Source organism: Lissotriton vulgaris, chromosome 7 (genome assembly GCF_964263255.1).
Source record: "Lissotriton vulgaris chromosome 7, aLisVul1.2, whole genome shotgun sequence".
Taxonomy (NCBI): Eukaryota; Metazoa; Chordata; class Amphibia; order Caudata; family Salamandridae; genus Lissotriton; species Lissotriton vulgaris.
The window spans coordinates 963,379,547-963,404,496 of NC_141695.1; positions in this window are offsets into that span (position 1 = coordinate 963,379,547).

Consider the following 24,950-nt stretch of genomic DNA (forward strand, 5'->3'; position numbering starts at 1 on the left):
TACGGGCGGACCAGGCCCTTCGTGGTAAAGAGCGTGCATACAGCCTACGTTGTTCTAATGTAGATGCTACGCTCAGCAGTAGTTTGACTTATTTACAATATCCAGATGCTCTTACAATGAAAAACATCAAAAATATCAGACGAAAACAAACATATTCAGGTGGTGCGAACTCTTCACGGGGAAAAAATATTCAAATGTAATTCACAACGTGCAGCGGAAAAGTGGCAGAAGGGTGGATTCAAGGACGGCTTGGTGAAGCGAAATTGCAGGGTTAGGTTAATTGGTATGGGTGGGAGGTCTTTCCATCAGGTTTAAGCACAGAGCGTGTCTAAATAATGCAGAGAAAATTGAGTTAGAGAGTGTACACACAACACTTAGGAGGAGCCATGATTGCATTTCTGCTTATACCAGAGATCCTGCAAATGGAAATCATTTTCCTGTTTATTCACGTGTGCATGAGGGAAGGAGATCTGGAATTAAATCTGAAAGCAGGCACAGTGGCTTGTGTCAGATGCCCTAAACGCCAATTCTGCAGGGCTTGGGCTTTTTGGCTTTTATCCATATTTTCCAAGTTAACTGCTTCTCGTTTTTTAATCTTAATCGGAATGTAAAATTATTATTACTTTCCGATAAAGCTCTTAAGGAAAAACCCGCTCGAGGGTACTAATAACTTTCAGAGAAGTTATCAATTTAGGTTATCAAATGACGGCGGTACATACGTCATACGACTTGTGCGTAACAGGCATTGACCATACAGTGGCCATTACTCTGAAGCCTCAAACTCAATCCCTACCACAGCTCTGACGCATAGTCAATGCATTTTCAAATAGGACCTGCCTGTGGCCCACATATTAAAAATTGCCACCACTGCACCAAACCAACCCATTTATAGTTGTTGTTTAAACATCATACAAGTGGCAAGAACTTTGTATTGTAATATAAAATAGAGGCTGAAATGTGTATGCACACGTTGTGTGCATAGTATGCACACAACGTGCGAATCGCCCCACTTATTGTGTATCAACTCCCTCCCAACAATTCAGTACAACCTGAGTGTCCAAACATAGAGTGTTGATCAGCCACTGCGTAGTCCTTTATTTCACATTAAGGTGATCATTATTGCATTGATCATTAACTAGATAATTTATCTGAGCATAAGCGAAAACAAACATTGTTCACTAATTAACTTATGAATGGTCAGAAGATGCAAGCATATACAAAATGTTACATTTAGGCAAAGACTGTATTTATATTATACATTTTGCATTACCCATCAAGACATCAAATTGTTGTAGTTGTGTCCCCCCTCCCCCCCCCCAAAACCTGTGCTCACTGTGTCAGCAGCCCCCAACTTGCACAGGCCCCTGAGTACCAACCAGGGCATCCAACAGCAATGATGTATCACATTAACCAGCAGTTATTTCTTTAGTAGTAACTTTTTCTCCACTCCATCCCAGTGGTAACTACCACCAGGGCACTGCATAAGGCATTGGCCCACCTGGGGTTCCTGAATACAGGACACCCCCAAAGTTTCTTAACACAGGCATCTCAGGTAGGGAAGGAGAGTCTAGGACCACCAGCAGGTCAGTCCCCCCTCCCGCCAGCCCTGAGCCCCATTGAATGCTCACCCTGTCCCAAGGGTCAGTCAGTTCATACAAAAAAAGTCCACATCTCAGTATCCCTGGCTATTTTGCTGCCAGGGACCCCTCCCTTCAGTCTTAGGGATGGGTGGTACACCACTTCAGGAGTTGCTGGAGGGGACCAAGAGGATTGCCCTGTTGTTTCCAGCCACTTATATCTTCGCCGGAGACTCCTTGCGCCCTCGGATGACATCACCGGACCACCTATGGTGCCATTGCTTCCGGGGCATTGAAGCGGGAGAGAAAAATGGCTCCCTCCCGAGATGCAACTAAAGGCACCATGCCCCAGGTGTGTGGCGCCAAACAATATTAGGAAACGTGGAGAATGTTCATTAAACACTCAAAAGGTGAAGGAAATAATGCTTGCCATAAGTCTAACCACTGACTAGACTGTTCCTATTGCAGCAGAGTCAAGACTGATTTGCACATGTCTGGGTCTAATCTGTGGTGGCATGGTGGGCAAAAGAAAAATGGGATGGAATGCGATTGCCAGTCATTTGACTTATTGCAAGAATCCTCCCATCACCTTTTATGTGCGTGATGTAAAACTAAGCTACAACCGATTGAAGCACCCTAATCAGAGTGAAACCAGTCTTGGGTTGCTTGTGTTCGGGTTTAGAGAGGGCCTGGCTTGACAGTTGGGGCTGGACTGTTCCTACTGGAAAAGGGTCAAGGCTGATTTGTGTATGGCTGGGTCTAATCTGAGGTGGAATGGTGAGCAAATGAACAATGGGTTGGAATGCTATCCCAAGAAATTGACAGCTCTTAGACTTATTGTAAGGACCCTCCCATTACTTTTTGTTTGTTTGATAATATATGTTCCCCATCTATTAATATAAGAAGGGATGGAAATAAGGCAAGGTCGTGGCAAGGAAGTTCCCTAAAGTTGGGAGAGTGATTCAGTAGATTATCTCTGCCGCCTTTGATACGGTACCCCACCAACTTCTTCTAGCGCGCCTATCATCTATTGGCATCTCCGGGGCAGTGTGGTCATGACTGGAAACCTTTCTTGGCTCCCGCACCCAGCAAGTCTGGATGCTGCCTTACTCGTCCTCGGCCAGAGACGTTCAGACAGGAGTCCCTCAGGGCTCGTCGCTGAGCCCGCTTCTTTTTAACATATACATGACCCCCCTGATCTTCCAGGCCGAAGAACTGGGTGCCAAGATTATGGCCTATGCCGACGACACCCAGCTGCTGTTTACTTGGGAAAACTCGAACTTAGAAGTTGATGCAGCGAAAAAATGCCTGGCAGCCATATTCACTTGGCTGGCCCAGGCCAAACTTAAATGCAATGAGGGAAAGTCGGAAATCATTCTCTATGGCCAATTCCCTGCTCAGTTCACAGAAGCACTGTGGCCCTCTGATTTTCCCCGCCCCCTCTCGGAAGGTGGAATAGCCAAAAATCTAGGTATCTGGTTTGGGGAAGATCTAAGGTTTTCAGAACACATAAAAAGACTCTCGGGCATCTGCTTTGGGACCTTTAAGTCTCCTTAGGCCGTTTTTTTCCCTTGCTTCCCCAACAGGCCAAGGAGATGGTTGCCCGAGCACTCATCTTGTCTCGACTGGACTATGCCAACGCACTCTATTTGGGCATACCAGCATTCCTGGTTAATAAATTACAACTTATCCAGAATGCTGCGGCGAGACTCCTCTTGGGCATTTCTAAACGTACTAGCATAAGAGCGCAAATGTCCTCACTGCACTGGCTTCCAGTGGCACAGAGGATACAATTCAAGACCCTGGTCTTAACTCACAGAGCCCTGCATGACTCAGGCCCCTCCTACATTAGGGTGAGAGTGGCCTTCTACATTCCCCGACGTCCTTTAAGATCGGCGGCCCAACGCTTGATGGTAATTCCTCACTTCTGTCGCTCTAGGTTGGGCGGCCAATCGTTTTCTGTAAAAGCAGCCATTCTTTGGAATGCCCTTCCTACAGTCCTACGTCACACTCAGGAGATAAGATGTTTTAAAAAACTTCACAAAATTCACCTCTTCAGCCAGGCCTATTAAATGCATTCCTCTCGCCATATGTGTATTATTGTTTCGCGCCAGGATACTCATGAGTAGTTGTGCGCGCTATAAATACCAATATAACATATAACATAACATAACATATGTTTTGGCCTTACTAAAGCCTTACCATGTGGATGCTGAGAGTTCAACCTGGGTTGCTGCAGCATTCTTTGCAGTTGTGTAGCATGGATGCTATGGGCCCTGATGGAAGCAAGGGATAGGCTTCTTTGAGAATTGTTCTGGTAGCTAAATACTGCTATCACCCAGATTCAATTGGTCCCTCAGTGCTCTGGGAACTGGTGTCACTGCACCCGCTGCATCAATAGCAGCTACCTATGATTTCATTTGTTCTTCAGACCTGATGTGGCTCATTATTTGGTAGTTGCATCCTGGTTCAGGCCCACTGGGCCCTGCCCTTTCAGAAGTGAAAAATTGTGAATGAATAATTGAACTCTAATGGACGGACGACAAAACCAGTGGAATCCTGTTTTAGACACAAGTACAATTTACCACACCCGCAGGTTTTTCTCCTCAGAATTTTCACCAAGGTAAGCCTTATGGAATTTATGTTGTGATAAACACAGCATTACAAGTTTTGCCCCTCAGAATGTGGGAAAACAGAAGTTATTACAATGTCATCCCTCTTTTGAAGATCTTGATTACAAAGTCAGACCTAAATTCCAATTTAGTCACAGGAAAAATAATTATGAGTTATGTGATAAACGTCACACTCTTTTCCCTTGGCAAATACCTGAAGGTCAAACCTGCTGAAATGTATCAGAGGTAAGGCCTCGAAAATAGGCAAGAGTTGCACAATTAGGTGTGTTAAATAATGATGTTTCATGTTATGGCTCCTTTCTAAGTTGAAAAAATAATAGGAGGTACTTGTCATACATGCTAAACATCTCACATGGGTCAATGGTATTTACAACTTGGAGTAAATATTACACCCTTTTCCGTTCAACTTGTAAACAGGGACTAAGATGACAAACTCAGAATGCTGTGACTATACCGTACCCAATTAAATACCACAACCTATGCTATAAGTATTTGCCAAGGGCCTAATTACGTGTGTTGTCAGTGCGTGAATGGGTGACACGCCACCCCCCCAATTGGTCACCACCAAACCTCACTGCCTCCCGCCCACCAGATTTGGAGTCAAATAGTGGTCTGGCAGGCGGGTGGTGTGGCGGTCCTATGCTGGTGCAGTTAAAAAGGATTAAGTGCGTTCCAGCATGACATGGACTGGGACATCTGTACCGTGATGGAACTGGGGGTGTATGCTGTGGCTGCTCCCTCCTCTCTATTCTCATCATCCGGCCGGTCGCATCGGAGCAGCAGAGTGCTCCAGAGGCTTTGTTTGAATTGCCTGCCCTCCTCCCCCCAGGTCCTGGTAATCAGGGGGTCATTTCCACGGCTGCGGTAGCACGTCACTCACTCCCTAGACCTGCGCTGCTGTAGCTACAAGCAACAAAACTGCAGTCTGAGACTGAGAATAAGGGATTGCAGTTAGGATTGACGCCAGAGGGCCTTTATCGCCCTGCCTGATCAAACAACCCTAAAATGCTTGAAGCTTACAAAAAACATTTAAGCAAACAAAATAAAGTAGAATAACTACCTGGGGTCGCTTACAAACAGTCAGCCATCTTAAATCAGCCTGGGCCATTTTACTCCTGACTAGGGTACAAAAGCCAGAGCCAACACTAGTAAAAAGAAACAGAGGACTACACCATAGTCCATAAAGACCTACAACCTTGGTTGCTACCTGCAAAATGGCAGCCATCTTCTAACCTCTTTTCCATACTTAGACCATCCAGCTAGTATTTGCAGTTTCTTCTCTGTCTCCCTCTAAAATACGTTCTCTCCTACACTGGCCCGCTTTGTCCCCATACCTCTCCCTTTGAAATACATATTCTCAGCTCTTCTTCAAAAGGAGTGTGAACCGGTCCCACCTCCCAGAACAAGGAAAACCACATCATGTCTGGAACGGCTATGAGAGCCACAGAAATCAACGCCTATTCTGTTCTATACCCTCTCCAATCTTTCTAAAAATGCGTATAAAACGTTCAAACAAAACCTCCCTAGAAAAAAAAACGCAAAAATCTTTTCCTTGACCCCTCCTTCAATGCAAAGCTGTATAATAATCAATGACCTTTTATTTTTCACCAGAAAAATGGCTAAATGGTGAACTTCCTTTTCCAAGCTACTAATCACCCATGACAAGAAAAATATTCCCTACAGAACCAGGATTGCAACAGTACCCTTACAAAACCTAAGAGCCACACTGAACATAACTTCCTACAAGAATGGCACTGTTCTTATCCAAGCAGCCAATAATGACGTAGACCAATTCGACAAATACTTTTCCACACTAAAAACACACTAGCACTCCACCCATTGTCCACCTGGACCAAACTACTTCCTCTATCTCTATCTCTCCGGCATCTCAGAGACCGACGCCTTTACCTACAACCCTCAAAAGAAGCAAGAACAACTTGCCTCCCTTAGAACTCAACCCACAGACATCCTTACCTAGAACCATCACAAGAAGCATTACCACACTCCTCCCCTAAAACCCAATCTATGGCTCTCATCATTTCCACATATCGCCACCAGCCCCATCCCCATAACTCAATCCCCCCACATCAACCCTTCCCTGCACTTCGGCGAAATCCACAGCGACAAGGCCACCGTAGCATATTGAATAAGAGGACCAAACACATGCATACCCCGTCCATTTAGCACTGCCACACTCCCAACCACTCAAACCTCCCACTCCGCAATCATAGCCAGTGAACCCACCAGCAATCCTATCCTGAACCCTCCTTGGCCGCCGCCCCTACCTCTTCTTCCTCACCAATATGAACTAGACACACTCAGAACCCACTTTAACATCACTTTCCGGAACCTACAAAACATTATCTTAGAAATTAGAAACATCTTAAAACTCGCGGAAAATTCTCTCTAAATTTGACCAATTTCAAAACTCTCTAGCCACAGCCAACAATAAGATGAACACTATTCCTCTGCCTCTATCAAACCGACAATTCCATATACGCAAACACTTTAACTACTTAACGGACTTGGAAATCCAAACATTACTACTTCTCTATGAATCTACCACTTGTCCCCTCACCAATAAGGAAGAAATCTCTATTCGCCCAGTTCCCATCAACCCAAACAGAACATCCCAACAAATCACAGAAAGGTACACCCTAATAACCTTCAAAGAATAACCCCCTTCACTGAAAATCTAGACCTGTCATTATAGAATGCAACACACCAGATCTCCTGCCTCCTATTAAACTGTTGCTCAGCCTTAAAACATGCCTTCAACATCGCCGATTCTGAACCTGAAAGTGGGTGTAACCATCCTAAGGGAAACTTGGCTCACGGAATCATCCTCCCATGCCCAGACCTTCTAGTCCCCCAAACTACAACATCATTAGACTAGACAGACCTCACAAAAAGGGCTGAGGCATTGCCTGCATACATCAATCCGACTTTGCTATCTTTAAGTTTCACTCCGAACCCCTGGATTTGTGTGAATACCTCGGGATCGCCCTAAAATCTCCTGATAACCGCCCATACAATCTTCATATACTTTACCATCCCCCAGGTAAGAATGCTGTATTCACAGACCAACTCATGGAAATCATTACAACTAACGAGCCCTCGTTCCAATGACATATTCCTTGGCGACTTCAATCTCCACTAGGAAGGCCCCTTAGACAAGCAGGTTAATGCTATCAAAATCTTCTTGGCAGACCAATCCCTGACCCAAGCTTTCTCAAAGCCCACCCATTCCAAAGGTGCTACACTTAACTGGGTCATCTCCAAAGAAAAAATGGTTGAATCTATCTCGATCACCCCTTGTGACTGGTCAGACCATCACATTATCACCTTTCAAATTCCCTCCGCTAAAAAGAAAACGTACTAGCAGCAAATCAAGCCCAGACACTGGATAAGAGACACGAAAAACCTCAACTTGGACAATCTAACTTCCCACTGTGAGAAAGTATTCACTCCTCCCACTAACATGTCAGATGTCAGTGACCTCACCGATCACTACAACTCCACGATGACCACATTTTTTGACCAAGAAGCCCCACCAAAATTCTAAAGAATACTAGTCAAAACAAAAACCCATGGTTCAACGGAGCACTGAGCGAAGAGAGACGTAAACTGAGACTAACTGAACTGAAATATAGACAACATCCCTCCTCCCTCCAACTCAAACTACTGCGAAAATCTAGAAACTCCCACAAAAAAAGTATTCTACAATCAAAACAAGAATTCTTCAAATTGGAACTAGACAATGCAAAAAATAGATCGAAGAAACTCTTCGAAATGCTAAAACAACAATCAAACAAATTGGCCAAAACCATACTCATGAACTCGAAATCGTGGCTAAGTGTGAAGAATTCTCTTAATTCTTCACAGCTAAAACAAACTCCCTCCAACACTAGCTCAAGACGGCAGCAATCAACTCATCTACCCTAATAAACACACCAGTAGAAATTCCCATCCAACTTAATCTATCTTTGCCTAAAAATAACTCTCACTGGTTTACCTTCAAACTTTATGACGTATGTGAGATTTCTAAAACCTTAGCAACCATCAAACCCAATAATCATTTCAATTACCCTCTTCCTTCAAACTGCCTACCCCACATCTACCATATCATCTCCCCTCTATGGACCAAAGTCAACAATGCTTTGCTCTTGCAAGTGGCATAGGAACAATAACCACAAAAAATAAAATTGAATCAAACAAACATACATTTAGTCCACATTGTTTTATTCACAATGGGAGAGCATATTGAATATACAATGTTTCAGAGCAATAAATTAGTGGTTTTCACAGTGCCCCAAAGCAATGGAGAACAGGGAGGGAGGTGTGTGATAGTTTGAGGAAGTAGTGACAGAAGGAAGGAAGATTCTAAGGTGGAAGTGTAATCAACAAATAAAACTCATTTGTCTATGTTACAAATTATGTACAAAGAACAGGACCGTTAGGTTCACACAGCTGTGTTCAAGCAAAAATCATCCTCCACAAAGTTCAATAAATGAAAACAATGGGGCGTGGAGTTGATATCGAAAAGCAGATGGTTGTCGACGTTTCGACCCTCATATGTGCAGATAGTAGTAATCTTGCTGCGGGGTCTTCATCAGGACTGGAAGGTTGGGACACATAACCTATTTGGTATAGAGATATATTATTTTAGAGACGGGAAAGTGCATCCCTAGATCTATCAAAAACAAGAAAGCACATCAGCCCATAGGGTTATGAATTAACAGCGTCCCGCCCGAATTACTGGGACATAGGATGGGATAGTTTGCGTTGCGCTGAGACGTCACAACTATTTAATACATAGTTAAATCCGCGAAGTCACGAGCAGTTGAGGATAAGCCAGCCGACATAGATGGACAAGGTTGACAAATTATTAAAGAGGATTGCTGATTGAAACACGGAATTACATATTCAATCAGCAGGGTTAAAACTAAGGTGCATTTTCGAAATCACATTTTTAACGCGTCTAGGCTAGTTAATGCTAATCATATAATCATCGACTGTTGAACTTACCACAAACGTGGTATAGACAGGGCCCGATGTTGTGTATATTAAAGGTCGATATTGAGGATCTATGGGGTTAAAATGTACAGTTAGACGGTACACTAATCAATAGAAAAAGAGGGTAGAAGGGTCACGGGTCATTGCGGCAAGCGATGGATTACTCACCTTAATATATAACATACGTTGAGTATAGTCGCTCGAAAGCCAGTCGTGGGCCTGGATACCAACGATAATATGAAATCTGTCAGATATAATGGGAGTAGACCTTTAGGGAATCTTAAGAAACTTCAAGATATCGACTTATTAATGCAATCTAGGAGGGAGCACTCACCCAATCGCCGTAAAGGGAACACGTCCGACGGGAATCGTGTTGGGTTGCAGTTGGTTGGGAGACTATTCTTGACGAGTTTGGAAACAAGGGTTAAGGTGAAGTTAGGGACAGAGCCAGCACGAAAATTGAATCGGCAGTGGCTATTAGGTAGGCATCTAGGGAATTGGGATAATGCTTACCAAGCGCGGAATGAGTCACGTCCTGATCGCTGCTCCAAATCGCAATGGCGAGGTTGAGTTCCGGGTTTGGTGGTATCACCATGGGAACGCGGTCACGTGGTACAACCTACCCGTATCGGCATAGTAGAAAGACTATTTTCGTTGCTAGGTTGCAACATATAAACAACGAGTCCTACGTCACACTCAGGAGATAAGATGTTTTAAAAAACTTCACAAAATTCACCTCTTCAGCCAGGCCTATTAAATGCATTCCTCTCGCCATATGTGTATTATTGTTTCGCGCCAGGATACTCATGAGTAGTTGTGCGCGCTATAAATACCAATATAACATATAACATAACATAACATATGTTTTGGCCTTACTAAAGCCTTACCATGTGGATGCTGAGAGTTCAACCTGGGTTGCTGCAGCATTCTTTGCAGTTGTGTAGCATGGATGCTATGGGCCCTGATGGAAGCAAGGGATAGGCTTCTTTGAGAATTGTTCTGGTAGCTAAATACTGCTATCACCCAGATTCAATTGGTCCCTCAGTGCTCTGGGAACTGGTGTCACTGCACCCGCTGCATCAATAGCAGCTACCTATGATTTCATTTGTTCTTCAGACCTGATGTGGCTCATTATTTGGTAGTTGCATCCTGGTTCAGGCCCACTGGGCCCTGCCCTTTCAGAAGTGAAAAATTGTGAATGAATAATTGAACTCTAATGGACGGACGACAAAACCAGTGGAATCCTGTTTTAGACACAAGTACAATTTACCACACCCGCAGGTTTTTCTCCTCAGAATTTTCACCAAGGTAAGCCTTATGGAATTTATGTTGTGATAAACACAGCATTACAAGTTTTGCCCCTCAGAATGTGGGAAAACAGAAGTTATTACAATGTCATCCCTCTTTTGAAGATCTTGATTACAAAGTCAGACCTAAATTCCAATTTAGTCACAGGAAAAATAATTATGAGTTATGTGATAAACGTCACACTCTTTTCCCTTGGCAAATACCTGAAGGTCAAACCTGCTGAAATGTATCAGAGGTAAGGCCTCGAAAATAGGCAAGAGTTGCACAATTAGGTGTGTTAAATAATGATGTTTCATGTTATGGCTCCTTTCTAAGTTGAAAAAATAATAGGAGGTACTTGTCATACATGCTAAACATCTCACATGGGTCAATGGTATCTACAACTTGGAGTAAATATTACACCCTTTTCCGTTCAACTTGTAAACAGGGCCTAAGATGACAAACTCAGAATGCTGTGACTATACCGTACCCAATTAAATACCACAACCTATGCTATAAGTATTTGCCAAGGGCCTAATTACGTGTGTTGTCAGTGCGTGAATGGGTGACACGCCACCCCCCAATTGGTCACCACCAAACCTCACTGCCTCCCGCCCACCAGATTTGGATTCAAATAGTGGTCTGGCAGGCGGGTGGTGTGGCGGTCCTATGCTGGTGCAGTTAAAAAGGATTAAGTGCGTTCCAGCATGACATGGACTGGGACATCTGTACCGTGATGGAACTGGGGGTGTATGCTGTGGCTGCTCCCTCCTCTCTATTCTCATCATCCGGACGGTCGCATCGGAGCAGCAGAGTGCTCCAGAGGCTTTGTTTGAATTGCCTGCCCTCCTCCCCCCAGGTCCTGGTAATCAGGGGGTCATTTCCACGGCTGCGGTAGCACGTCACTCACTCCCTAGACCTGCGCTGCTGCAGCTACAAGCAACAAAACTGCAGTCTGAGACTGAGAATAAGGGATTGCAGTTAGGATTGACGCCAGAGGGCCTTTATCACCCTGCCTGATCAAACAAACCTAAAATGCTTGAAGCTTACAAAAAACATTTAAGCAAACAAAATAAAGTAGAATAACTACCTGGGGTCGCTTACAAACAGTCAGCCATCTTAAATCAGCCTGGGCCATTTTACTCCTGACTAGGGTACAAAAGCCAGAGCCAACAGTAGTAAAAAGAAACAGAGGACTACACCATAGTCCATAAAGACCTACAATCCTCGGTTGCTACCTGCAAAATGGCAGCCATCTTCTAACCTCTTTTCCATACTTAGACCATCCAGCTAGTATTTGCAGTTTCTTCTCTGTCTCCCTCTAAAATACGTTCTCTCCTACACTGGCCTGCTTTGTCCCCATACCTCTCCCTTTGAAATACATATTCTCAGCTCTTCTTCAAAAGGAGTGTGAACCGGTCCCACCTCCCAGAACAAGGAAAACCACATCATGTCTGGAACGGCTATGAGAGCCACAGAAATCAACGCCTATTCTGTTCTATACCCTCTCCAATCTTTCTAAAATTGCGTATAAAACGTTCAAACAAAACCTCCCTAGAAAAAAAAACGCAAAACTCTTTTCCTTGACCCCTCCTTCAATGCAAAGCTGTATAATAATCAATGACCTTTTATTTTTCACCAGAAAAATGGCTAAATGGTGAACTTCCTTTTCCAAGCTACTAATCACCCATGACAAGAAAAATATTCCCTACAGAACCAGGATTGCAACAGTACCCTTACAAAACCTAAGAGCCACACTGAACATAACTTCCTACAAGAATGGCACTGTTCTTATCCAAGCAGCCAATAATGACGTAGACCAATTCGACAAATACTTTTCCACACTAAAAACACACTAGCACTCCACCCATTGTCCACCTGGACCAAACTACTTCCTCTATCTCTATCTCTCTGGCATCTCAGAGACCGACGCCTTTACCTACAACCCTCAAAAGAAGCAAGAACAACTTGCCTCCCTTAGAACTCAACCCACAGACATCCTTACCTAGAACCATCACAAGAAGCATTACCACACTCCTCCCCTAAAACCCAATCTATGGCTCTCATCATTTCCACATATCGCCACCAGCCCCATCCCCATAACTCAATCCCCCCACATCAACCCTTCCCTGCACTTCGGCGAAATCCACAGCTACAAGGCCACCGTAGCATATTGAATAAGAGGACCAAACACATGCATACCCCGTCCATTTAGCACTGCCACACTCCCAACCACTCAAACCTCCCACTCCGCAATCATAGCCAGTGAACCCACCAGCAATCCTATCCTGAACCCTCCTTGGCCGCCGCCCCTACCTCTTCTTCCTCACCAATATGAACTAGACACACTCAGAACACACTTTAACATCACTTTCCGGAACCTACAAAGCATTATCTTAGAAATTAGAAACATCTTAAAACTCGCGGAAAATTCTCTCTAAATTTGACCAATTTCAAAACTCTCTAGCCACAGCCAACAATAAGATGAACACTATTCCTCTGCCTCTATCAAACCGACAATTCCATATACGCAAACACTTTAACTACTTAACGGACTTGGAAATCCAAACATTACTACTTCTCTATGAATCTACCACTTGTCCCCTCACCAATAAGGAAGAAATCTCTATTCGCCCAGTTCCCATCAACCCAAACAGAACATCCCAACAAATCACAGAAAGGTACACCCTAATAACCTTCAAAGAATAACCCCCTTCACTGAAAATCTAGACCTGTCATTATAGAATGCAACACACCAGATCTCCTGCCTCCTATTAAACTGTTGCTCAGCCTTAAAACATGCCTTCAACATCGCTGATTCTGAACCTGAAAGTGGGTGTAACCATCCTAAGGGAAACTTGGCTCACGGAATCATCCTCCCATGCCTAGACCTTCTAGTCCCCCAAACTACAACATCATTAGACTAGACAGACCTCACAAAAAGGGCTGAGGCATTGCCTGCATACATCAATCCGACTTTGCTATCTTTAAGTTTCACTCCGAACCCCTGGATTTGTGTGAATACCTCGGGATCGCCCTAAAATCTCCTGATAACCGCCCATACAATCTTCATATACTTTACCATCCCCCAGGTAAGAATGCTGTATTCACAGACCAACTCATGGAAATCATTACAACTAACGAGCCCTCGTTCCAATGACATATTCCTTGGCGACTTCAATCTCCACTAGGAAGGCCCCTTAGACAAGCAGGTTAATGCTATCAAAATCTTCTTGGCAGACCAATCCCTGACCCAAGCTTTCTCAAAGCCCACCCATTCCAAAGGTGCTACACTTAACTGGGTCATCTCCAAAGAAAAAATGGTTGAATCTTTCTCGATCACCCCTTGTGACTGGTCAGACCATCACATTATCACCTTTCAAATTCCCTCCGCTAAAAAGAAAACGTACTAGCAGCAAATCAAGCCCAGACACTGGATAAGAGACACGAAAAACCTCAACTTGGACAATCTAACTTCCCACTGTGAGAAAGTATTCACTCCTCCCACTAACATGTCAGATGTCAGTGACCTCACCGATCACTACAACTCCACGATGACCACATTTTTTGACCAAGAAGCCCCACCAAAATTCTAAAGAATACTAGTCAAAACAAAAACCCATGGTTCAACGGAGCACTGAGCGAAGAGAGACGTAAACTGAGACTAACTGAACTGAAATATAGACAACATCCCTCCTCCCTCCAACTCAAACTACTGCGAAAATCTAGAAACTCCCACAAAAAAAGTATTCTACAATCAAAACAAGAATTCTTCAAATTGGAACTAGACAATGCAAAAAATAGATCGAAGAAACTCTTCGAAATGCTAAAACAACAATCAAACAAATTGGCCAAAACCATACTCATGAACTCGAAATCGTGGCTAAGTGTGAAGAATTCTCTTAATTCTTCACAGCTAAAACAAACTCCCTCCAACACTAGCTCAAGACGGCAGCAATCAACTCATCTACCCTAATAAACACACCAGTAGAAATTCCCATCCAACTTAATCTATCTTTGCCTAAAAATAACTCTCACTGGTTTACCTTCAAACTTTATGACGTATGTGAGATTTCTAAAACCTTAGCAACCATCAAACCCAATAATCATTTCAATTACCCTCTTCCTTCAAACTGCCTACCCCACATCTACCATATCATCTCCCCTCTATGGACCAAAGTCAACAATGCTTTGCTCTTGCAAGTGGCATAGGAACAATAACCACAAAAAATAAAATTGAATCAAACAAACATACATTTAGTCCACATTGTTTTATTCACAATGGGAGAGCATATTGAATATACAATGTTTCAGAGCAATAAATTAGTGGTTTTCACAGTGCCCCAAAGCAATGGAGAACAGGGAGGGAGGTGTGTGATAGTGTGAGGAAGTAGTGACAGAAGGAAGGAAGATTCTAAGGTGGAAGTGTAATCAACAAATAAAACTCATTTGTCTATGTTACAAATTATGTACAAAGAACAGGACCGTTAGGTTCACACAGCTGTGTTCAAGCAAAAATCATCCTCCACAAAGTTCAATAAATGAAAACAATGGGGCGTGGAGTTGATATCGAAAAGCAGATGGTTGTCGACGTTTCGACCCTCATATGTGCAGATAGTAGTAATCTTGCTGCGGGGTCTTCATCAGGACTGGAAGGTTGGGACACATAACCTATTTGGTATAGAGATATATTATTTTAGAGACGGGAAAGTGCATCCCTAGATCTATCAAAAACAAGAAAGCACATCAGCCCATAGGGTTATGAATTAACAGCGTCCCGCCCGAATTACTGGGACATAGGATGGGATAGTTTGCGTTGCGCTGAGACGTCACAACTATTTAATACATAGTTAAATCCGCGAAGTCACGAGCAGTTGAGGATAAGCCAGCCGACATAGATGGACAAGGTTGTCAAATTATTAAAGAGGATTGCTGATTGAAACACGGAATTACATATTCAATCCGCAGGGTTAAAACTAAGGTGCATTTTCGAAATCACATATTTAACGCGTCTAGGCTAGTTAATGCTAATCATATAATCATCGACTGTTGAACTTACCACAAACGTGGTATAGACAGGGCCCGATGTTGTGTATATTAAAGGTCGATATTGAGGATCTATGGGGTTAAAATGTACAGTTAGACGGTACACTAATCAATAGAAAAAGAGGGTAGAAGGGTCACGGGTCATTGCGGCAAGCGATGCATTACTCACCGTAATATATAACATACGTTGAGTATAGTCGCTCGAAAGCCAGTCGTGGGCCTGGATACCAACGATAATATGAAATCTGTCAGATATAATGGGAGTAGACCTTTAGGGAATCTTAAGAAACTTCAAGATATCGACTTATTAATGCAATCTAGGAGGGAGCACTCACCCAATCGCCGTAAAGGGAACACGTCCGACGGGAATCGTGTTGGGTTGCAGTTGGTTGGGAGACTATTCTTGACGAGTTTGGAAACAAGGGTTAAGGTGAAGTTAGGGACAGAGCCAGCACGAAAATTGAATCAGCAGTGGCTATTAGGTAGGCATCTAGGGAATTGGGATAATGCTTACCAAGCGCGGAATGAGTCACGTCCTGATCGCTGCTCCAAATCGCAATGGCGAGGTTGAGTTCCGGGTTTGGTGGTATCACCATGGGAACGCGGTCACGTGGTACAACCTACCCGTATCGGCATAGTAGAAAGACTATTTTCGTTGCTAGGTTGCAACATATAAACAATGAGTCCTACGTCACACTCAGGAGATAAGATGTTTTAAAAAACTTCACAAAATTCACCTCTTCAGCCAGGCCTATTAAATGCATTCCTCTCGCCATATGTGTATTATTGTTTCGCGCCAGGATACTCATGAGTAGTTGTGCGCGCTATAAATACCAATATAACATATAACATAACATAACATATGTTTTGGCCTTACTAAAGCCTTACCATGTGGATGCTGAGAGTTCAACCTGGGTTGCTGCAGCATTCTTTGCAGTTGTGTAGCATGGATGCTATGGGCCCTGATGGAAGCAAGGGATAGGCTTCTTTGAGAATTGTTCTGGTAGCTAAATACTGCTATCACCCATATTCAATTGGTCCCTCAGTGCTCTGGGAACTGGTGTCACTGCACCCGCTGAATCAATAGCAGCTACCTATGATTTCATTTGTTCTTCAGACCTGATGTGGCTCATTATTTGGTAGTTGCATCCTGGTTCAGGCCCACTGGGCCCTGCCCTTTCAGAAGTGAAAAATTGTGAATGAATAATTGAACTCTAATGGACGGACGACAAAACCAGTGGAATCCTGTTTTAGACACAAGTACAATTTACCACACCCGCAGGTTTTTCTCCTCAGAATTTTCACCAAGGTAAGCCTTATGGAATTTATGTTGTGATAAACACAGCATTACAAGTTTTGCCCCTCAGAATGTGGGAAAACAGAAGTTATTACAATGTCATCCCTCTTTTGAAGATCTTGATTACAAAGTCAGACCTAAATTCCAATTTAGTCACAGGAAAAATAATTATGAGTTATGTGATAAACGTCACACTCTTTTCCCTTGGCAAATACCTGAAGGTCAAACCTGCTGAAATGTATCAGAGGTAAGGCCTCGAAAATAGGCAAGAGTTGCACAATTAGGTGTGTTAAATAATGATGTTTCATGTTATGGCTCCTTTCTAAGTTGAAAAAATAATAGGAGGTACTTGTCATACATGCTAAACATCTCACATGGGTCAATGGTATTTACAACTTGGAGTAAATATTACACCCTTTTCCGTTCAACTTGTAAACAGGGACTAAGATGACAAACTCAGAATGCTGTGACTATACCGTACCCAATTAAATACCACAACCTATGCTATAAGTATTTGCCAAGGGCCTAATTACGTGTGTTGTCAGTGCGTGAATGGGTGACACGCCACCCCCCCCAATTGGTCACCACCAAACCTCACTGCCTCCCGCCCACCAGATTTGGAGTCAAATAGTGGTCTGGCAGGCGGGTGGTGTGGCGGTCCTATGCTGGTGCAGTTAAAAAGGATTAAGTGCGTTCCAGCATGACATGGACAGGGACATCTGTACCGTGATGGAACTGGGGGTGTATGCTGTGGCTGCTCCCTCCTCTCTATTCTCATCATCCGGCCGGTCGCATCGGAGCAGCAGAGTGCTCCAGAGGCTTTGTTTGAATTGCCTGCCCTCCTCCCCCCAGGTCCTGGTAATCAGGGGGTCATTTCCACGGCTGCGGTAGCACGTCACTCACTCCCTAGACCTGCGCTGCTGCAGCTACAAGCAACAAAACTGCAGTCTGAGACTGAGAATAAGGGATTGCAGTTAGGATTGACGCCAGAGGGCCTTTATCACCCTGCCTGATCAAACAAACCTAAAATGCTTGAAGCTTACAAAAAACATTTAAGCAAACAAAATAAAGTAGAATAACTACCTGGGGTCGCTTACAAACAGTCAGCCATCTTAAATCAGCCTGGTCCATTTTACTCCTGACTAGGGTACAAAAGCCAGAGCCAACAGTAGTAAAAAGAAACAGAGGACTACACCATAGTCCATAAAGACCTACAATCCTCGGTTGCTACCTGCAAAATGGCAGCCATCTTCTAACCTCTTTTCCATACTTAGACCATCCAGCTAGTATTTGCAGTTTCTTCTCTGTCTCCCTCTAAAATACGTTCTCTCCTACACTGGCCTGCTTTGTCCCCATACCTCTCCCTTTGAAATACATACTCTCAGCTCTTCTTCAAAAGGAGTGTGAACCGGTCCCACCTCCCAGAACAAGGAAAACCACATCATGTCTGGAACGGCTATGAGAGCCACAGAAATCAACGCCTATTCTGTTCTATACCCTCTCCAATCTTTCTAAAAATGCGTATAAAACGTTCAAACAAAACCTCCCTAGAAAAAAAAACGCAAAAATCTTTTCCTTGACCCCTCCTTCAATGCAAAGCTGTATAATAATCAATGACCTTTTATTTTTCACCAGAAAAATGGCTAAATGGTGAACTTCCTTTTCCAAGCTACTAATCACCCATGACAAGAAAAATATTCCCTACAGAACCAGGATTGCAACAGTACCCTTACAAAACCTAAGAGCCACACTGAACATAACTTCCTACAAGAATGGCACTGTTCTTATCCAAGCAGCCAAGAATGACGTAGACCAATTCGACAAATACTTTTCCACACTAAAAACACACTAGCACTCCACCCATTGTCCACCTGGACCAAACTACTTCCTCTATCTCTATCTCTCCGGCATCTCAGAGACCGACGCCTTTACCTACAACCCTCAAAAGAAGCAAGAACAACTTGCCTCCCTTAGAACTCAACCCACAGACATCCTTACCTAGAACCATCACAAGAAGCATTAACCACACTCCTCCCCTAAAACCCAATCTATGGCTCTCATCATTTCCACATATCGCCACCAGCCCCATCCCCATAACTCAATCCCCCCACATCAACCCTTCCCTGCACTTCGGCGAAATCCACAGCGACAAGGCCACCGTAGCATATTGAATAAGAGGACCAAACACATGCATACCCCGTCCATTTAGCACTGCCACACTCCCAACCACTCAAACCTCCCACTCCGCAATCATAGCCAGTGAACCCACCAGCAATCCTATCCTGAACCCTCCTTGGCCGCCGCCCCTACCTCTTCTTCCTCACCAATATGAACTAGACACACTCAGAACCCACTTTAACATCACTTTCCGGAACCTACAAAACATTATCTTAGAAATTAGAAACATCTTAAAACTCGCGGAAAATTCTCTCTAAATTTGACCAATTTCAAAACTCTCTAGCCACAGCCAACAATAAGATGAACACTATTCCTCTGCCTCTATCAAACCGACAATTCCATATACGCAAACACTTTAACTACTTAACGGACTTGGAAATCCAAACATTACTACTTCTCTATGAATCTACCACTTGTCCCCTCACCAATAAGGAAGAAATCTCTATTCGCCCAGTTCCCATCAACCCAAACAGAACATCCCAACAAATCACAGAAAGGTACACCCTAATAACCTTCAAAGAATAACCCCCTTCACTGAAAATATAGACCTGTCATTATAGAATGCAACACACCAGATCTCCTGCCTCCTATTAAACTGTTGCTCAGCCTTAAAACATGCCTTCAACATCGCCGATTCTGAACCTGAAAGTGGGTGTAACCATCCTAAGGGAAACTTGGCTCACGGAATCATCCTCCCATGCCTAGACCTTCTAGTCCCCCAAACTACAACATCATTAGACTAGACAGACCTCACAAAAAGGGCTGAGGCATTGCCTGCATACATCAATCCGACTTTGCTATCTTTAAGTTTCACTCCGAACCCCTGGATTTGTGTGAATACCTCGGGATCGCCCTAAAATCTCCTGAATACCGCCCATACAATCTTCATATACTTTACCATCCCCCAGGTAAGAATGCTGTATTCACAGACCAACTCATGGAAATCATTACAACTAACAAGCCCTCGTTCCAATGACATATTCCTTGGTGACTTCAATCTCCACTAGGAAGGCCCCTTAGACAAGCAGGTTTATGCTATCAAAATCTTCTTGGCAGACCAATCCCTGACCCAAGCTTTCTCAAAGCCCACCCATTCCAAAGGTGCTACACTTAACTGGGTCATCTCCAAAGAAAAAATGGTTGAATCTATCTCGATCACCCCTTGTGACTGGTCAGACCATCACATTATCACCTTTCAAATTCCCTCCGCTAAAAAGAAAACGTACTAGCAGCAAATCAAGCCCAGACACTGGATAAGAGACACGAAAAACCTCAACTTGGACAATCTAACTTCCCACTGTGAGAAAGTATTCACTCCTCCCACTAACATGTCAGATGTCAGTGACCTCACCGATCACTACAACTCCACGATGACCACATTTTTTTGACCAAGAAGCCCCACCAAAATTCTAAAGAATACTAGTCAAAACAAAAACCCATGGTTCAACGGAGCACTGAGCGAAGAGAGACGTAAACTGAGACTAACTGAACTGAAATATAGACAACATCCCTCCTCCCTCCAACTCAAACTACTGCGAAAATCTAGAAACTCCTACAAAAAAAGTATTCTACAATCAAAACAAGAATTCTTCAAATTGGAACTAGACAATGCAAAAAATAGATCGAAGAAACTCTTCGAAATGCTAAAACAACAATCAAACAAATTGGCCAAAACCATACTCATGAACTCGAAATCGTGGCTAAGTGTGAAGAATTCTCTTAATTCTTCACAGCTAAAACAAACTCCCTCCAACACTAGCTCAAGACGGCAGCAATCAACTCATCTACCCTAATAAACACACCAGTAGAAATTCCCATCCAACTTAATCTATCTTTGCCTAAAAATAACTCTCACTGGTTTACCTTCAAACTTTATGACGTATGTGAGATTTCTAAAACCTTAGCAACCATCAAACCCAATAATCATTTCAATTACCCTCTTCCTTCAAACTGCCTAATCCACATCTACCATATCATCTCCCCTCTATGGACCAAAGTCAACAATGCTTTGCTCTTGCAAGTGGCATAGGAACAATAACCACAAAAAATAAAATTGAATCAAACAAACATACATTTAGTCCACATAGTTTTATTCACAATGGGAGAGCATATTGAATATACAATGTTTCAGAGCAATAAATTAGTGGTTTTCACAGTGCCCCAAAGCAATGGAGAACAGGGAGGGAGGTGTGTGATAGTGTGAGGAAGTAGTGACAGAAGGAAGGAAGATTCTAAGGTGGAAGTGTAATCAACAAATAAAACTCATTTGTCTATGTTACAAATTATGTACAAAGAACAGGACCGTTAGGTTCACACAGCTGTGTTCAAGCAAAAATCATCCTCCACAAAGTTCAATAAATGAAAACAATGGGGCGTGGAGTTGATATCGAAAAGCAGATGGTTGTCGACGTTTCGACCCTCATATGTGCAGATAGTAGTAATCTTGCTGCGGGGTCTTCATCAGGACTGGAAGGTTGGGACACATAACCTATTTGGTATAGAGATATATTATTTTAGAGACGGGAAAGTGCATCCCTAGATCTATCAAAAACAAGAAAGCACATCAGCCCATAGGGTTATGAATTAACAGCGTCCCGCCCGAATTACTGGGACATAGGATGGGATAGTTTGCGTTGCGCTGAGACGTCACAACTATTTAATACATAGTTAAATCCGCGAAGTCACGAGCAGTTGAGGATAAGCCAGCCGACATAGATGGACAAGGTTGACAAATTATTAAAGAGGATTGCTGATTGAAACACAGAATTACATATTCAATCCGCAGGGTTAAAACTAAGGTGCATTTTCGAAATCACATATTTAATGCGTCTAGGCTAGTTAATGCTAATCATATAATCATCGACTGTTGAACTTACCACAAACGTGGTATAGACAGGGCCCGATGTTGTGTATATTAAAGGTCGATATTGAGGATCTATGGGGTTAAAATGTACAGTTAGACGGTACACTAATCAATAGAAAAAGAGGGTAGAAGGGTCACGGGTCATTGCGGCAAGCGATGGATTACTCACCGTAATATATAACATACGTTGAGTATAGTCGCTCGAAAGCCAGTCGTGGGCCTGGATACCAACGATAATATGAAATCTGTCAGATATAATGGGAGTAGACCTTTAGGGAATCTTAAGAAACTTCAAGATATCGACTTATTAATGCAATCTAGGAGGGAGCACTCACCCAATCGCCGTAAAGGGAACACGTCCGACGGGAATCGTGTTGGGTTGCAGTTGGTTGGGAGACTATTCTTGACGAGTTTGGAAACAAGGGTTAAGGTGAAGTTAGGGACAGAGCCAGCACGAAAATTGAATCGGCAGTGGCTATTAGGTAGGCATCTAGGGAATTGGGATAATGCTTACCAAGCGCGGAATGAGTCACGTCCTGATCGCTGCTCCAAATCGCAATGGCGAGGTTGAGTTCCGGGTTTGGTGGTATCACCATGGGAACGCGGTCACGTGGTACAACCTACCCGTATCGGCATAGTAGAAAGACTATTTTCGTTGCTAGGTTGCAACATATAAACAACGAGCGTGGTGGACAGACTATTCGAGTACTTGTCCTAAATACTGCCTCATTTACGATCTATGTGGCCTTTACCCTCTTGTGAGTGGTACGCCGTAATTCTCATGATGTGACAGTATAAGAATGTATAGCAACTACAGCATTTTTCAATGTACAACCCTTTTTGTTAACTACATGCTCATTACAATAATGATCTGTTGGCCCTGCGATGTGGTCTTTACCCTCTTGTGAGAGGTACATCACTCCCGGTTCTTAATGTATTATTCAAGGGTAAGTTCTCATTTTGAATGTTTTTCTCCACGTGACGATTGTCTAATTGCTATTGCTAATGTGTCACGCGCTCTTCATTATCTGACTGCGATGTGGTCTTTACCCTCTTGTGAGAGGTACACCACTCCCGGTTCTCAATGTATTAACCAAAGGAAAGCCCTCATTTTGAATGTTTTACTCCACGTGACCATTGTTTAATTGCTGTTGCTAATGTGTCACGCGCTCTTCACTATCTGAATTTTATCAAATTACCTACAACAATGTTTGTCCATGCCACGATATTCACGCTGTACTTAGGATTAGATCTGGCATGCGATACACATGATAACCATGGAATGATGCGGCTTGCCCGTTTTGAATCACTGAGCCCAAGGTTACCCAGTAACTCGAATAGTCTGTCCACCACGCTCGTTGTTTATATGTTGCAACCTAGCAACGAAAATACTATGCCGATACGGGTAGGTTGTACCACGTGACCGCGTTCCCATGGTGATACCACCAAACCCGGAACTCAACCTCGCCATTGCGATTTGGAGCAGCGATCAGGACGTGACTCATTCCGCGCTTAGTAAGCATTATCCCAATTCCCTAGATGCCTACCTAATAGCCACTGCCGATTCAATTTTCGTGCTGGCTCTGTCCCTAACTTCACCTTAACCCTTGTTTCCAGACTCGTCAAGAATAGTCTCCCAACCAACTGCAACCCAACACGATTCCCGTCGGACGTGTTCCCTTTACGGCGATTGGGTGAGTGCTCCCTCCTCGATTGCATTAATAAGTCGATATCTTGAAGTTTCTTAAGATTCCCTAAAGGTCTACTCCCATTATATCTGACAGATTTCATATTATCGTTGGTATCCAGGACCACGACTGGCTTTCGAGCGACTATACTCAACGTATGTTATATATTACGGTGAGTAATCCATCGCTTGCCGCAATGACCCGTGACCCTTCTACCCTCTTTTTCTATTGATTAGTGTACCGTCTAACTGTACATTTTAACCCCATAGATCCTCAATATCGACCTTTAATATACACAACATCGGGCCCTGTCTATACCACGTTTGTGGCAAGTTCAACAGTCGATGATTATATGATTAGCATTAACTAGCCTAGACGCGTTAAATATGTGATTTCGAAAATGCACCTTGGTTTTAACCCTGCGGATTGAATATGTAATTCCGTGTTTCAATCAGCAATCCTCTTTAATAATTTGTCAACCTTGTCCATCTATGTCGGCTGGCTTATCCTCAACTGCTTGTGACTTCGCGGATTTAACTATGTATTAAATAGTTGTGACGTCTCAGCGCAACGCAAACTATCCCATCCTATGTCCCAGTAATTCGGGCGGGACGCTGTTAATTCATAACCCTATGGGCTGATGTGCTTTCTTGTTTTTGATAGATATAGGGATGCACTTCCCCGTCTCTAAAATAATATATCTCTATACCGAATAGGTTATGTGTCCCAACCTTCCAGTCCTGATGAAGACCCTGCAGCAAGATTACTACTATCTGCACATATGAGGGTCGAAACGTCGACAACCATCTGCTTTTCGATATCAACTCCACGCCCCATTGTTTTCATTTATTGAACTTTGTGGAGGATGATTTTTGCTTGAACACAGCTGTGTGAACCTAACGGTCCTGTTCTTTGTACATAATTTGTAACATAGACAAATGAGTTTTATTTGTTGATTACACTTCCACCTTAGAATCTTCCTTCCTTCTGTCACTACTTCCTCACACTATCACACACCTCCCTCCCTGTTCTCCATTGCTTTGGGGCACTGTGAAAACCACTAATTTATTGCTCTGAAACATTGTATATTCAATATGCTCTCCCATTGTGAATAAAACAATGTGGACTAAATTTATGTTTGGTTGATTCAATTTTATTTTTTGTGGTTATTGTTCCTATGCCACTGGGACCCCTTCCTATCACCAATTGTCAACCCAGGTCCCCGTGACTTTAACTGGGTAAAACCCCCCTACCTATACCTTGCTCTTGCAAGGTCACATTCCGAATTGCCTAAAAATTGGTCAAGTCACCCCTATCCTATCAAAACCAACCAAAAACCCTTCCGACCCTAATAACTTCCGACCT